Here is a 13,925-nt window from a genome sequence, read left to right as displayed (position 1 = left end):
TGCTATGTTCTTTGAGTCACTAAAGAGAGTTTTAAGTAGTTTTAAATTATTTCTCATTCAAAGTTTTAAGACAGTTTAATCAAATCATATCAAGTTACAGAAACACGCACGAAGACTGTCCCAAATCTGTCCCTACCCTATTTGTCTCCGTCCCAAAAATTGAAGTAACTCTTAATATTACTGTTTCTCAGTCTGTGAAAGTTGGAAGAGAATGTTTGATCTGTTACATTACACAAGATTCTCACTGTTATCTATCTCATGTGCTTACATCTATCATGCTATACTGAAACAGTTTATCAACTCTTTCTAAGACCCAATACAATCTTGCAGCGGAATGAATAACTCTGTTGTGTCTAACAGCTCTGTAACTGGAAAAGTCTCACAATGTCCTCTATACTGAATTTTATTTCCCTAAGCTAACATAGTCAACTCTGTATGATCTGTCTTTAAATTCTCAATCTCTATGTAATTCATATGTCTAAATAGTCACCTATAGCTCTCTGCTCCAGTAGCCACAGCAGCAAAGAAACAGTGGCTAGGAAGGGCACAGTGGTCGTCTCTCAGCTTCTCACCAACGGATTCAGCTTACCCTGTATTCTCTTGTCTCTGATACTGGAATTCCCCTCTGCCTGCCCTATGACACCTTTTATAATTAATTGATTGATACAATTGTTTACAAAGTACAAATATTCAGTTGATATTGTCTCGTGAACTAAACATCGTCTTGTTGGATGGCAAGGTTGAATACATTTTCTTCCTTTCTCATACGCTTTCATTTCTGTAAGAACAATTTTTAGACACATAAGTATGACACCCACGTAATTGACATCACTCATGCAATCTTAATGTTTCCAAAGTCGTAGCAAAGTTACTTTTAAGTATATGTCAGCACATTCCTAAGTAGTTTAGTAGGTGGGTAAGAGTGTAAGTCATACTGGTTCATTTGTTTTAAAGAAATATGTTATTTCATAGGTCAGGAAGAGGTTATATAAGAAACAGTCAGAGAAAAAAATGTTTATGCCAGCCTGGCGACTTTCGCAAGTCATGCAGCACAGGATAGGCAAAGTTCAGAGAATGTTTTTAACGTTCAAGCAATGACAAGTTTTGGCCTAGCAGCTCATCCTCATGCTAATGATTAGTAGTTGTGATTCTTAATTTTCTAATTTTCTATGGCGGTATTATCACCATCAAGGCATGCAGTTTTTGAAGGTCATTGTTGAGCAACAGAACAAGAGTTGCAGAGTAAGCATAGAACGTGCAGGGCAAATGCAGGAATTGGTAGTGCAGATTCAGAAATTGCCAGGGCAAAGACAGAAGTAGCAGGACAAGTACAATAACTGTCAGGGCATGTGCAGGAAGGGACAGGACGAGTGGAGGAACTAGCAAGACAACTGGAAAAACTCACAAAGCAAGGCAGCCAGCACAGGAACGGAAGTGGCATAGCAGACGATGCAGAAAGTGCAATGTAGTGGTGGTCTGAAAGTTTCTAAGAGCTCAGAGAGCTCTAACAAACTCCTATTGATAATTTAGATTCAATGTGCGAAAGGTGACCCAAGTCACTGAGAAAGAAACAGAAAGAATAGTATCTACAGGTCCGGGCCTCTGGTTCTGTGGAAAACTCGGAAGACGCTGAAGGACTGCTATGCTGCTATGCAAAAAGGACTGCTACTCTGTTGACCAGCTGCCTAATAAGAAGTAAGACGTAAGTAAGAAGTAAGGAGGACTGGAACGCATTTGGAACCCAGGACTACTTAAGTGACTCCAAGGGCTAGTTGGCTGGCCTTCTGATCAGAGCTTCAGAGATGGAAAATGCTCCACCATTAACCCAGCACCTGGTCTGCTGGGAGTCTTGCCCCTAATTGGTGCCACTGCAGCCCTGGTCCCTTAGAAGTGGGCCAGAAGGTGTTCCACCAGACCAACTGTGGTCCTGTGAGCAGAGCCGACGCATCGCTACACATCTCCTGGCAGCCGCATCAGAAGTGCTGCTGCCTTACACATGCCTGATGCCTTGCATCGCAGCCCGCAAGCTCCCCGGAACTGCCACTGTGTGACACATCCTTGACGCAGGCCTTAACATCACAAGCCCCTTGTCAATGACATCCTCAACAACAACACAGGACTTTACATTGAATCCCCGCAGCTTCCTTGGAACTGCTGCTGCGCAAGTCTTTGATGCAGGACTTCGCTTAGGAAGCTTCAAGTTGATGGAATTCTTGATGATGACACAGGCATCCTCATTGCAGCCCTGCACCTTCCCCGAAATTTCCGTTCCACAACACATTCTCAATGCTCTGCAACTAGGATTTAAGGTACTTTGTTCAGTGGGCCTAACATAGTTTTTGTAACCGGCCTGCACTCCATCATGATTGGCCTGAACTTGTGACTTTGTCTCAATCCAGTGTGACAAGATAACAACAGTTGCTGTTTTGTGCTTTTAGGCACTATTTCTACTTACAATTGACCATATGTGGTTATACTGATTAGATTTTGGCCTCAATAGTCTCAATAATGTATTACACTTTACTATATTTTTCTAAATTGGTGAGGGATTTTTCTTGTGTTATGTTTTACTTACATTACTGTTTGAAGTGCTGCATAAATACTTTACACAGTTCCTCTAAGTTAACCCTGACTGCTTTGTGCCAAGCTACCAGAGGGCTAAGCACAGGTTAGTTTATGGCTTGCTTGTGACTTCACTCAACAGAAATTGTGGTTGCTGCTGAGTAGGGTTTCACCCCCCACCCCATTTCCTACAATCGCTAAAGACGTTTTTTCCCCTTGGGGTTCATAAAGCACAATGCAATCACACCTTAAATGCTCTATACTCTTTTGGTAATACCCATGGGGTCTGTAGGAATGATTGGGTATGGATATTTCATACTATGAGTCTAGTAAATGTAACACACCTGAATATAATAGCCAAAAGCACAAAAATAGTTATTTCATAGAGGAGCTACAGATTGAGTTAAGGAAGGGATGAACAATCGTGGAATAATTACTGTGTATTTGGAAATAAAATATAAATCGTATTTTGAAGTGTATTATAAAGTACATTTATTGTGTTTCTGCAAAATGTTTCAGGTAATATTTTGTTAATACACTTAGTAGTTCCCAAGCATAAGGCGTTGACATGTTGTTCAGTCAGTTACTCTGAGTGATTTCAAGCAGTGAGGTTCATCTTATACCTGCCCCATAAAAGAGTCTAAGTTAACTTTTGATTGTTGCACTGCATATCGCAAGGTATCATTATTTTATAAAAATGTGTCTTTAAACTGTATGAATCCCTAAAATGTTGTTATGTAATTATATGACATGACATAAAGATGGGGCTTTTTATATACAAAAAATACTGCTGATCTGAACTACAGAATTGGGCTTACCTTCCTTTCAAATTCTGTCAACACCTGGTCTATAGCGCTAAGCCCATAGTTCACATTAAATGTTGATAGCTGACCCCTAAGGCATGTCCACTTTCTATGGGGATCCACAGACCAATAACATGCTGGGCATCCTTTCTTGGACAGTATCTCCTCTGGCGAGGTCAGGGATACTCCTTTCCTGTCTCAGGAGGCAGGCAGGCAGGCTTCTAACCCCAAGACAGACTCTTTGCACCTCCAGCAGACTTCAGGTAATGTCCCCCACCTCTGATAGACTGACTGTCAGGCACACACCAGCCCTGGTCTCACAACAGTCCTTTGAGTACTCTGTGGTGCTTTACTTTCCTTCTTCATTAAGAACTTGGAACTGGAACAAGGTAGGATTGTTTGGTTCTCACTTTTTTACACATGTTCTAGACAGGGGAGGTGAATTTGCTGACTCAGCCTTCAGGATAGGTTTGGGTTGGTTCTCTTTCTAGGTGTCATTCTGTAGACACAATGTTTGTGCACAGTGATGCTTCCTACAGCAGGTGGCAATGGGGCTGTGTCCAAGTAGAAGCACCAACAACATAAACATAGTGACTTGAGGTTTCTACACTTGCCGGTCACCAGCCTTTTTGAGAGTCAGGGGTAGGTAGAAAGGCAGACCTTACCTACAAATGCCTCCATTTGGCACAATGGAAACTACATTCAGGCCCTCCATTGTTTCACCAACCAAATGACAGTGCTCAAGAAGAGCTAAGCAGCAGCTCTTTGCTTACAGTCTTCACTGAATTTCCATAGTTAGTTGATGCAAAATGGGTTCTGCCCATTCAATACATACAGGTTTTTTGCTTTTGGAGTGACCTAGTTTTGGACTTATTAAGAAGGGTGGGCGGAATGTTTAGTCCGCCTGCACAATTGGTGGAACTTTGGTCACTTCCCGTTACTCTTCAACATGGAGTTCTGTTCAAATTCCACCAGTCGCCGCATGGCAGAAATTTTCTCCTGTGCGGCTCCAGAAAATGTGAGCTGGCGGTTGCAAGCAAGATTTGGTTACTTCACATTACTCTTTAATACGGAGTTCTGTGCAAATTCCGTCAATCGCTGTGTGGCATAATTTTTTTCCCCCTCGGCTCCAGAAAATGCAATAAGATTTAGTGCTGCTAGATCAGTTTTCTAACATGGGTGGTCGCGGTCAGAGGGTTGTGGGTTTGAGTAGCTTTGCTGCTGCTAAAGTAGACTTTCTTCTCAAATAACAACACAATCAGCTCGAATGGACATGCACTCTTGCATAATGCATGGCGCCGTTGAACCTGAGTTTTCAGTGCTGGTGGCTACCAGCACAAGCTGCATATTTTAAACTGTTGGTGGGACTTCACAGAATTTCACTGAGATTTTATGTAACTCCACAAATTCCACCCACCCCACTTATTACTGTGGGTGAGTCTAGCTACATGTGTCTCACTCACAGTAATTGCATGGCAAAAGAATTATGCCTGTTTACCACCAGTGTCCGCCTTTCAAGATAAGCTCACTGCAAAGCAGTTAGACTAAGGGAGACTTGGCTGGTTACATGCATGAGCACATGTGCACAGGTGTGCAGGCTGCATATGTGAGGCTACTGTTGCGCGCAGCCCCCTTAACCGCACACAAGTAGCTTGATGCAGAGGGGACCCTACAAATTAAATATTGACCTGGGATAGGCCTTCTAATGTTAGTGTGTAATCATAGGGAAAGTCTGTGGTTTACTGTCTTTTCTTCAGTGACATTTTATTATACACATAGGGAGGAAACTACCTTAGGGTGCAGTTTCACTTCCTTTTGGCCTACAAGTCCAGTGACCTATCAACATGAAAAGGTGTGCCCAGTTCATATTCACAGATCTCAAGACCATACAAGTACACTTTATGGGTCATCCAGAATTGTGATATTTTTGCGGCTCAGCTCAAGATCAGCGCTCTGCTGGGCCATGTTAATTACATTTCTCCCCAGCAGAGTGGAACAAAGGCCTCCCCACACAAAAGGAGTAATTAACAGTGCTTCCTTCAGCTTCCTTCAGCTCCTGAGCAGGAAAGGTTTGGGATGAAAATCTGCATCTGTTAATTAAGTGTCACACTGTACCAGGGCCAGGGACAGCCCAGGTCCACTAAACAAAGAAGGACGTCCAGAAAACTGAAACCAACACTGAAGGGGCTCCTCCTTGAAGTTTTGTCAGAAAAGGCTCTGACAGTGATGTTAGGGAGGGGTGGAGCTGAGATCACTAGGGCAGTTATGACCAGTGACTCCTGGATGACACTATCCTGAATTGTCCCAGAATGATGTGCAGGAGGGTTGGGGCTGGGGTGGAGAGGTGATGTGGCAACCTAGGATTGACCAGGGGTGTCCGGCTTCTATAATCTTCCACCCCCTTTTAAAACCTTTTACACAAAGGTGAGAAAGTGCTGTTAGTGCTTTTGTGCTTTTCGCTGCTGGACATTGGGGATGGGACAGCCATGGACAACTTGAAGGAGAAACCTCCTGATACCTAAAAGGACCAAGGATTTTTCCTAAATTGACCTTAGGAACAGTGATCTCTCCAAGGGCCAGTGAGACTGGCTTTCCTACAACCCCTGAGGACTAGCTACAGGAAAGATCTGGACTTCTGAGCCTAAAGGAAAAACCAGGAGGAGAACTGGCACAGAGAGCCAGTAGGAACAGCTCCTTCCTAGGTACTCTGACTGGAGGTAAAATTGCTCCTGACGGCTAGAGCTAAACTGAGCCTAGGATTATCCAAATCGACCCGATGGTGCCTGAGTTATGACCTTTTAAAAGTTGGTGAACGTTGACCTTTTACAAAAGCAGAGCTTTGGGCTCCACCACACCTCTTTACCATTACCCCAAAGGTGGGCCAAGTCCCGGGGGTTGCAGCGAGAATTATTTCTTAAGTGAGAGAAAAGGGGTGTGCATGGGGCTCTCTCCTTGATTCACTTTTTGCCCCCAGGATCCCAAACCTCCACAGGGGCTGAAGCAGAGAGAGTGTGAGGAAGTGGTAAGCATGAGCAGTGGTAAGCTTGAGCCCTACTCCCCATGCCTGTGTCTAGGGGAAGTGTGGTGGCCACCACAAATGAGAACTCCTTGCCCTATAGAGCTAACTGGGAAGAAGAGCTGCTGGCTCACACGGGCAGCAGAGGAGATGTTGCCCGCACAGGAATCCGGCATGGTCAGCCAGAGATGGGCTCCTTGCGCAGGCCCCAATGAATGGAAGCACATAGGGTGCTCGTGTGTGACCGTGTACCCCCAAAACAAGAAGAAATACAATAAAAAAGACACGTGGGCTTCAGGCACAGCAGGAGACCCCCGGCTAATATATTCACTGCTCAAGGCTTGAGTGCCCGATAATGCACTGCAGGGTCTGTTTATTTGCATATTTTTCTGCTTCTAGCGGTTGCTACAGGAGGTAGGGGGCACCACCAATGATGACAGTGGAGTGTTGGAGGGCTGCAGAGAGCATCAGTTCCCTCCAAATAATTTTTATGGTACTGCCCTTAAGTTTGCAAGGTAAAGGAATCCATGATCCGTTAATATTTTTATATGTATTTTCAAAGCATTTCCAAGGCTGCACCTTTGCTCTACAGCTGGGAGTGCAGCACCCTCTAGGGGCTTGTTCTGTGACTGCATTTAATGTGACCTCAAGGTATGTAAGAAAGCTGCTTGAAGTGAAGCGCCTTCTAGAGGCTGGATCTATAGATGCATTTTATATGGTCAGAAAGTGGAACCCTCTAGGGGCTGATTTTATGTTTGCATTTTATGTGGCCTGAAAGTATATTAAAAGTACAGATGCATGTTATGTTGACAAAATAATGATGACAGTGATTACTGATAAAGGTTGATATGATCTATTGATAGTATTAGATTCATGTACACATTGTCATTATGTTATTATTGCATTTATGCACAAAATGATGGTGTCTTTTACATGTGGTTGGTTGTTCTTTTCATGTGATGACCCTTGACAGAGCCAATATACCTATTTTATTTAAAGTAATGTCCCCTATATTGTGATGTATTACCTGGTATAATTGAGGAGGGACCCTGCTTTGGAAGGTCATGGTTCTTTGAGGTAAAATGCGATTTCATGATGTCATATAGCATATTTTCTATCTACCTTACATATATATTTATAAATTAATGCAAAGTATTTAGTAGCATGTGGGTAATAAATTAACTTTTCCTTTTTCAAAGAAAAAGCACTGACTGGACCATTATTTATTGAAAGTTATTATTGTGTGGCAGTGAATGGTGACTACTAGCCCAAACCACTTCCCCTGAGAAGGCCTTCTCCTCTTTGCTACAGCGAGAGTCAAGCACGAAAATGGGGGGGCTTGGTTCCCAGCAAGGTAAAATTGTGGACCTCTTACTTACGCAGGCCTCACATCCTGTTCAATTAATAACCTAATTCCATACAGTAGTCCTTTCTCCATCCTCCTGACTTAAGCATCTGGATGTCTATCCCGCAGCCATAGGAATGCAGACAATTCACTTCCACTGTCTGGGGAAGCTATTCTCATTTTCCCTCTTTTGCCATGTCAAACCAGAGACGTGCAAAATGGATCTCACTCATGTACATCAATTCATCAAAATACTAAGGGTAGCGGAAGTGACATCATATATACTTTGACCTTAATGATGTCACAGGAAGTGACATCATATGACCTTTGACTTTAAATCTTCCTAGGCAGTGACGTTACATGACCTTAATCCCAATGACATCACAATAACTAACACTGGTGAAGTTCAATAATAATTGCATGATTTATATAACACAAACAAATGTCTATTTTTGGATATTATCTATGTATGGGTGGAGATATAGGCCCTCATTACGACCCTGGCAGACGGTGGAAAAAGGGCGGTAAGACGGCAAACAGGCCGGCGGTCATTACCGCCCCATTATGACACTGGCAGTTTGGCATATGCCAAACCGCCAATGTCCTGCACCGTCCGCCACGGCGGTAATGACTGTCAGGCTGGAGACAACGGTCTCCAGCCCGGCGGCCGTCACTAGACCGCCGCCGGTATCAGGACCCTGCATACCGCCATGGATTTGGTGGGGTTTTTTACCGCCACGAAATCCATGGCGGTATGCACCATCAGTGCCAGGGAATTGGGTTCCCTGGCACTGATTGGGCACCCCCCCTTCCTCCTGCCCCTCCCCTGAGTCATCCCCCAAAACCCACGACTCCCCTACCATCCCCCAAAGGTAGTAGGACCCCCCCCCACACCCACCCCTTACCCCCAATGAAACCCCCACACATACCCCCTAGACCCCATACACGCATGCTCACACCACTCACACACATACACGTGCACTTACATGCACACATGCATACACATTACATTTCCCTTCCACACATTACACCCCCTGCATGCATACACGCACTCACACAACCCCTCTACACACTCACACGCACACCCCCATGCACGCACACACCACACAACACCCACCCACCCCCCTCCCCAACAGACGATCACCTTACCTGTTCCGGTGATCCTCCCGGAGGAAACGAGATCCATGGGGGCTGCTCCGCTGCCAGCACCCTGTCACCAGAACACCGCCACACCGAATACTGGGTCGTATTATGGTGGGCAGTGTTCTGATGACGTGGCAGTGACGGTAGAGCAGCCTCCACTTCACCGCCGACCGCCAGTATGGCTGCTGGGTGCTCTCTGACCATAAAAGGGCGGAGGGTTGCCAGCAGTCATAATATGGTTGGCGGAAGACCGCCTACACTGGCGGTCTTCGCCCGGCGGAACCTCGGCGGTCTTAAGAAAAGACCGCCGAGGTTGAAATGAGGGCCATAATATGTTAAGGGAGCAGTTACATGAAATGTAGGGTGCAGGCAAACTGAGTCTGATGTCTTTTAGTGGAGACTGGTGGGCAGGGGTTTCTCTCCCCTGGTAAAAGTTTGCAAAAAATGGGCTCTAATGGTGCATTTCAAGTCCTTTTATGGTGTGCCAAGCTATTGAAATCTGAAAGTCCAAATGAGTTGAACCAATTCTGTTTTTAAAATATCCTATGTGCACCCCATATGTAAAAAATTCCCTCCAATGCTAGGGCCAACATTTTGCTTTGGGTGTTCTTTTCGTCAAAGCATTACATACAATGTGATGCCAGTGTCAGAATTGTGCTAATACTGCTGTCCATGTACTGTGGGTGGGGGAGCTTATGTAAAATGTTATATCTAGTATGTCGAAGACTATATTTTGTCACGGATGGGCCCCTGACATATGCCATGTTGTCCCACCATATGCCAAAACTTTCCTCCAGTGTGTCAGAATCAGCAATTTGCCACAAGTGTCAACTATTCCAAATATTGACCTATAGTGTGGCCAGCTCTAGCATTTTACCATGGGTATCCCATTACCAAGTATTAACTTCAGTCCACCAGTGATAGCTTTTTAAGCCAAGAAGCATGCCAGGTCCAACATCAGACGTGCAAGCATAATACATTCTCACTTATGCTTACTTACATTCATTTACACTCATTCACTCAAACTCACACTCAGTCTTGCTCAGCGCTCACTTGCACTCCTTCATTTTCACTATCTCTTGCATTCACTCTTAACTTGAGTCACTCATTCACATTCTCTCACTCAGTCTTACCTATATTTACACACACACACACACGCACACACACGCACACACACGCACACACACACACTCAAAATTCCACATTCAAACATAACTGCTCACACATATACATACTCTCTCAGGCAAATTCACTCTCACCCACATGTAGGCACACAACATAAAGACATTTTATTTTACTTACCTTAAATGTTAATGAAGGTCCATTCCACATCCTGCTGCTCCACTTTTACCTACACTTAGGGCCTCATTACGACTTTGGCGATCGGAACCATCTGACCGCCAAAGCCGCAGAGAGGAGGTTGCCGTCATACTGGCGGCCTCTCCCCCAGTCCTATTACGATGTTTTTACCGGGCTGACCAGCAGAAACATCATATTACGCTGTTTCTGCCTGTCAACCCAGTGGAAACAGTGCCACAGCATTGGCCTCGGCTCCCTTAAGGGAGCCAAAGCCAATTTCTTGGCACAATAGCACCTTCGGAATGCGCTCTGTCTGCAGACAGGTGGGCATTAGGGTGCACGCCTCCCATGCCATGTTATATAGAGTTACAGGTTGGTGTACCAGCAATGAGTTGAATGCCTGGTCAAATTCCAAAGGGAACCCATCCAACCCAGGGGACTTCCCTAATGCTAAATCCTTAATGCTCCCCCAGCTCTCAGGCTCCAAAATTGGTTGGCCATTATTCTGATGGACTGCATCTGGAAGGCGTGGCAGGGTCATCTCAGAAGGAACCTATCAATCATATCTTTAGTGGCAAGGTCCGGGCCCCCATACAAGATCATGCACTGATCAACATATTCCTGGTGAATGTCAGATTGAAAATGTGGCAATGTGCTCTTGGCCGTCCGTAGTATGCTTGTGACTGGCAGTCTGTGGAGAAGCCATGACAACAGCCTCCTGGCCTTGTCCTCCTCCGCATGTCACTGAGCAACATGTTCCTTGTTGGAGAAAAGGCCCAGTCTATGTGGTATCCTTGTGAGACTCTTGATCTGCACGGATTTCTGGGAGATGGGAAGGGTCTTGCAGAGATGCATCCTCTAGGGCTTGCATCCTAGTCTCCAGAGTATTCAGCTCAGACTCTAGAATTTTGCGTACTCCAGCCTGTACACTTACACAGTGGCCCCTAATCACCACTATAAGGCTTTCCAGACCACTGCTACCGACGCTGAGCCTTGATTACGGGGGAAGTAATTACTAATTGGTTCCCATACGGGGTCACAGAATACCGCATCAGGAGTTCCGGTTGGAGTTTCCATGTAGGGATCGTGATCTGCCACCTCCTCCAGTGCAAGTACAACATGAGTTGGTTGTTGTCCAAGTAAGTACAGGCTGTGAGGCTAGGCCACGACCACTGGAGATACTAAGATCCTATCTGGTCACATATAGAGGTTGTGCACCAATAATTAAAAGGAATACTCCCACTTCAGGCTGTGGTGGAGCCACCAGACGTCAAGAGGTCCATTGCTGGAAGGTGGTGGCTAGCTTCCGGACAGGTGAGTCTAGTAGTGAGAAGGGTGATCAGTCTAATGATATATCTGCCACACAAATGAAATCACTTCCCAGAATCTTAGCTACTGGCAAGGGACATATCTACATGGGGGTCATGGCTTCCTGGAATGTGGACTGATTGATTTTGGAGGGTGTAGGTGTAGCCCAGCTCCAAAGGTCTTCCATCCAGGGCGCTAGCAAGGAGTATGTATTGTCTTTCTTTGTCAATGAGCTGGGACTCTCAGAGGAAGGGGACCCCTGCACGGATCCAAATAAGTGCATCCCTGGTGAAAGAGGACTAATGGGTCACAAAGACCTGGTCTTGCCACCTCCTGCCTAGGTGTGTCAGTTCGGGCCCTGCCATGTAAGTTTCCTGGAGCAATGCGATGTCCACCCCCCTCCACAACAAGTAAGAGTGTGCCAGGTGTCGTTTATGGGTTGAGTGCATCCCCTTGACATTCCAGGAGAGGATCTTGTACAGGGGTTTTGCGCAGTAAGCATGTGGTGTGTGCGTGAGTGACAAGAGTCTCCCAGGTCTCTCATTGTGACCCAGCATAAAGCCCTGGGCTACAAGTGCATTGAAGCAAAGCCCATTGTTAAGCAGAGGTGAGTGTGTGGCCCCTACTAGAGCAAGTGTAAGGAACTCCATGTGCTCAGTGTGCCCTAACAGTGCAACCCTTCTTCCCAACCACCCATGCAAGATGACAACGGTCAGACACCCAGACTCCAACAATCCACCAAGTTGAGTGTCAGCAGGTGCCCAGCGGCAAGGCTTGCCTTGCATCTGCCTTGAGGGACTCACCAGTGCTGGATCAACAGAGACAGGAGCATCCTCTGCCAGCCTCTGCTACTATCAGAAGTAGATTAGGCTCAGACTGGAAAGTTAGGATAGCAGAAATCATGGGGGCAGGGTAGGGTAGACTGGTTCACAGTCCCTTTGCACCAGTACCCCGGCAAGAAACACAAGACCCAATGCTAATTGATGGTAATCAAAGGTCATCAGTGTCAGGAGTGGGCCTCAAGTGGAGCCAGTGTGGGCCAAGTCTGACTCATTGTCGGAGGTGTCACAACTCCATCTTGTGCCATGTGTATGGTGGGTTTTACTTCTCCCAGTCATGCTTCCCTTGTGGCACCTTCCAGTTTCGAGCAGTCCATGGTTTCCCTCCCAGAAAGCCTAAATCATTGACCCTTCTGCTCTGTTGCTATGCAAGTTTAGTCGAGTTTCATCTGCAGATATCACTTTTCTATTTAGGATAATCATGTTTCTACTGTTAACCACTGAATTGTACCATCATACATTTAGGGTTCTGTTGTACTTGTTTTTTGTTACCAATTACTGTTTGCACCTGTCACCTGCTAGGTCTAATATCTGATATATGTAACACGTGATTTTCCCCAGGTTTATTGGAATATTCTGAGCTTCCACATGGGACATGTGCCTTTCTGGAACACTCCTTTCTGCCTGTATAAATCCCCCCTCTAAACCTGCTTCATCGCTTGGCCTTGTCCCCATCCTGCGTAAGCATCCTTCCTGCTCTCACCTCCTGAGTTGCCCGGATCTTGTAGCCTTCCAGTCCTGTGCAAGTATCTTCCCAGCATTCATCTCCCAAGTTGCCCAGACCTTTCAGCCTTCCAGTCCTGCACAGGCTTCATGCCTGCGCCCATCTCCTGAGCCTCCCAGAACTACCAGGACTCTAGTTCTCCAAGCATTCTTGATCATTCGGTGATCCAGGCACCTGCAACTCTTCCAGTGTCCTTCTTCATGAGCTACGATTTTCCCCAGGTTCATTGGAATATTCTGCGCTTCCTCATGGGACATGTGCCTTTTTAGAACACTCCTTGCTTCCCCTATAAATCCCCCCTCTAAACCTGCATCAGCGCTTGGCCTTGTCCCCATCCTGCGTAAGCACTCTTCCTGCTCTCACCTCCTGAGTTGCCCGGATCTTATAGCCTTCCAGTCCTGTGCAAGTATCTTCCCAGCATTCATCTCCCATGTTGCCCAGACCTTTCAGTGCTCCACTCCTGCACAGGCTTCATGCCTGCACTCATCTCCAAAAACTCCCAGAACGACCAGCACTCTAGTTCTCCAAGCCTTCCTGATGATTCTGTGATCCAGACACCTGCAACGCTTCCAGTGTCTTTCTTCATGAGCTACGATTCCTTCTCCTCTTGAGCTTCTTGCACTGAGTCTTTGGATTCCAGTTCAAATACTGTCAAGGCTAAGTACTTTGCCCTCATGTTAGGGTGCAATAATCCATAGGTTTACAATAATTCAAAGACTCATTCTCTTTAAAGGCGTGAGCATGTTTTTTGGATTTTGGATATTGTTAGAGTATTGAACGCCATGAGACCCAGCACTCTGAACTATTTCATTGCAGCACTCTAAACTCTATGGTACCAAAACAAGTTTGACAATGTGTTTATTGGCAAGTTGTATCCAGTATTCTG

Source organism: Pleurodeles waltl, chromosome 3_1 (genome assembly GCF_031143425.1).
Source record: "Pleurodeles waltl isolate 20211129_DDA chromosome 3_1, aPleWal1.hap1.20221129, whole genome shotgun sequence".
NCBI classification, from domain to species: domain Eukaryota; kingdom Metazoa; phylum Chordata; class Amphibia; order Caudata; family Salamandridae; genus Pleurodeles; species Pleurodeles waltl.
The sequence above is the reverse complement of the archived record's forward strand: the minus strand, read 5'-3'. Positions refer to the sequence as shown.